The sequence below is a fragment of the Micropterus dolomieu genome, linkage group LG13, assembly GCF_021292245.1.
Source record: "Micropterus dolomieu isolate WLL.071019.BEF.003 ecotype Adirondacks linkage group LG13, ASM2129224v1, whole genome shotgun sequence".
Taxonomy (NCBI): domain Eukaryota; kingdom Metazoa; phylum Chordata; class Actinopteri; order Centrarchiformes; family Centrarchidae; genus Micropterus; species Micropterus dolomieu.
In genome coordinates this window covers 11,394,873-11,398,203 of record NC_060162.1, presented here as the reverse complement: position 1 = coordinate 11,398,203, position 3,331 = coordinate 11,394,873, and positions in this window count along the sequence as shown.

Genomic DNA, 3,331 nt, shown 5'->3' with positions numbered 1-3,331 from the left:
CCCCCCCCTCCCTTCCTTCAGCCTGGGCTGGGAGAGAGCTCAGAGGCTTGTACGGCTGAGGGGTGAGTACAATACACGAGGAATATCAAAGCCAGGAGGTATGTGGGAATTCATGTTGTTTTTGTCCCAGACATGTTAGAAAGTCCGTCAGAATTATTTTTGGGTTGGGTATTGTACCAAAGCCCCAAATTAGTTTGTAATCCACTTTCTTTTTTACTAACGTATCATTTTTTGGTATGTTTTATGGAAACAAGAAACAATTATTTAACATTTCTTATCTATTTAGCACTTTGGCCAACTGTTTCTCCTCAGGTTTTGTCATTTATTTTGAAATAAGTTATGTGACCCTAATTTGGTTTATTAAAGTGACAAGTTCCTCTTCAAAGGCTTTTGAGTCTGTGAATGAGGCTAATTTAAGACAGATAACATTACCTAGCTAGCATTCTTGAATATTGAAACATTATAGCAGGCAAGTCACATAAATGGCACCGCTGTAATGTTACATTTATTTGTCATTTTACAACAAAGGGCATGAGCTTTAATTCCACTGTGCAGCCCTGCGTTGTAGAATAAGAAAAATAAAAGTACCTTGAATCTTGAAAAACAAATGAGATAGTTAAATTTACTAAATAGGATACATATCCAGAAATGATAACTAAATAAACAATATTTTGTGATAATATATGGATTTTTTATATAAACAATTGAGGCCATATGTGCCACAAGGCACAGAAGAGACAGATGAAATAAACAATAACTAAAATAAAATAAAAACAACTTAACTAAAACTAGGACCATTCTGTCTAATAACTAAGTGTACAGTGATATAATGTACAAAGTTGCAACAAAAGCCTTGTTTCTGCAGATTCATTTACACATAATAAGCTTCTAGTTGCTGATTTTCACTGTTTCTACTTCACATGGACAAAAAAGGGAAAGATACAATATATGAAAGAGTTTAAATTAAGATGACTGCTGCCCATCCTTTGTTCTGGTCCTTCTGTCATGACCTCATATCCAGGAAGGATGGGCAGGGCTGGCAGCAAGCAGAAGGACTCAAGAGAGTCTGGGAGGCAGATGATGACTCTTTAAAATACATGTGGTGAAGTGGAATATATACTGCAGAGATTTTAAGACTACCCTGACTAAAACTTAACATAAAATGACCAAAATGTGACAATAAACCTTATTTTCAAACAAAATCCAGAAATTGCACCAAGAACAACTGAGTCATGAGCATCGTGCGCTGGACTTGTGCACTATGTGGATATGACTCAAACGCTAAGACTATTATTGCTTTACTTTATACGAAGCCCCACATTTAGCTGCTTGCAATTTTCCCCAAATGAAGCACATACTGTACTGTGTACCAGACCAAATCATTAAATAGCAGATCTCTTCCAGTTTCTGTGGTTATTAAGCCGGAGGAATGTTTTGTGTGGTTGAATAAACAGCTGTGGTCTGGCATTGGTCCACCAGCATTGTTACAGTCACAATTCTCAGTCATTTCCTGCAGGTCGCAGTGTGCCAGCAGCAGTGGGAAAATCTCAGGGAAAAAGCCAAATAGTTATACTGGACCCACAGCAAATCTGGGACCAATCACAGTATGTGCCTACGTAAAGGCAGCTGGATTAACAGCCCAGGAACATGGTTGGAAAAACCTTGGGTTTTTCAGCAAACTGCAGTGATGTTGGGCTCACATCTGCATTTACATAAACTTTGAGCCAAATATGAAACCATCTGCAAGTACAAACCCATATTATGTGGTTAGAGTGAGTCTATGTCTATGTGTATTCATAGACTACTGAAGAAAAGCATGGGTCGAGGGTTTTCACTTTTGCAGGACCACCCTCACTAAAATGTTACTTTGTAGGCAACCACTTCTTTGGTTAAAGTAAGACTGAATTTTCCTGTCATCTTTGTCAGCATGGACAGTAATTGAAGTTCTCAATTGCTGCCATTTTCCAACATCAGGAGCTGTACGTCTCCCCTAAATCATCAATACACCAGATGTGTGATTTCCTGCTATTATAATGCTATATTATTTAAGTATAAACCTACACGCTGTAACCCCTCATTTCAAAGTAATACACAATATAACTGTCCTTCCCTCAGACTAGTTGGCCTCACAGCTGGTAAAACCATTCCTCAGGGAAAGTTTCCAGTGCTCAACCACAGCCTGCCCTGGACCTTATACACTACTGTTTCTGTGTGACATTGTCAGCGGTTAGAAGACGTATTCTGAAAAAAAGTCCTGCATTAAAAATGTATTTAAGTAAAAGTACAGTATTATCAGCAAAATGTTCTTAAGAATCAAAACTAAAAGTACTAATTATGCAGCAGGATGTCCCCACGTCAGTGGTATATTGTTATGAAATATTATTATTTCATTATTATTTCTTACACATTAACATATATGCAGCAGGTTAACATTGCAGCTGGTCATGGTGGAGCTATGACTAGTGCTATAGTGTAATTGAGAAGAAGTATGATGTAGCATGAAATGAAAATACTCAATTAAGTACCTCAAAATTGTTCTTAAGTACAGCGCTTGAGAAAATGTACTTAGTTATTTTCCACTGCTGGTCATTGTTTGATGTTTGACTGTAAAAATAATAAAATAATACAATGGAGATTGAAGATCTATTGTATTTCTGTTTGACATATATGTATTTATGTATTTAAAGAGCTTTGTACAGGACCTGCTTTCTGTTTGTAGATGTAGATGAAGTTTTTAACTAACTCTTGTCATAGGGCATATACAGATCAGGGTATTCATTATTAATCATAATGCAATATAAAAGCAGTGTGCACTCACAAGTGCCTACACATATAAAGTATTCTAAGAGCATTCATAATTGATTATAATGCAGTTTATGTGACTGGTAACATAATAGTCTCATAGTCATTCAAAGCAAAAAACTAATGGTTAAATGAGAATGGCCGGATAGAAAAAAGATAAGGGCCCTGTGCTTTAGTACTTTAAGCACATTACAAAATCTATTCGGCCGGCATCACTGCAGCCATTACTTTGCCTGGGTTTGCCCCGTTCAAACTCTCAACCCTTCATTAGAGTGCAAGAGCTGGGGTCAGAGCCGTGGGCAGTGGGCACATCCATGTGCAATTACATGACAACCCTGCCTTTAATTTCACCCTCGCCATTTTGAGGCAAAAACACACCCCGTTAGTCTGGGCTACAAATCTGAGGCGGACCGTCCCCTTCTGCCCTGTGGTTTTGTGGCAGCAGTATTTCTAGGCATGGCGGTCTCTTGCATGCAACAACAGAGCAAGGCCTAGGAGATGTTTCTGAGGCATAATTTGAGCTGTGGCA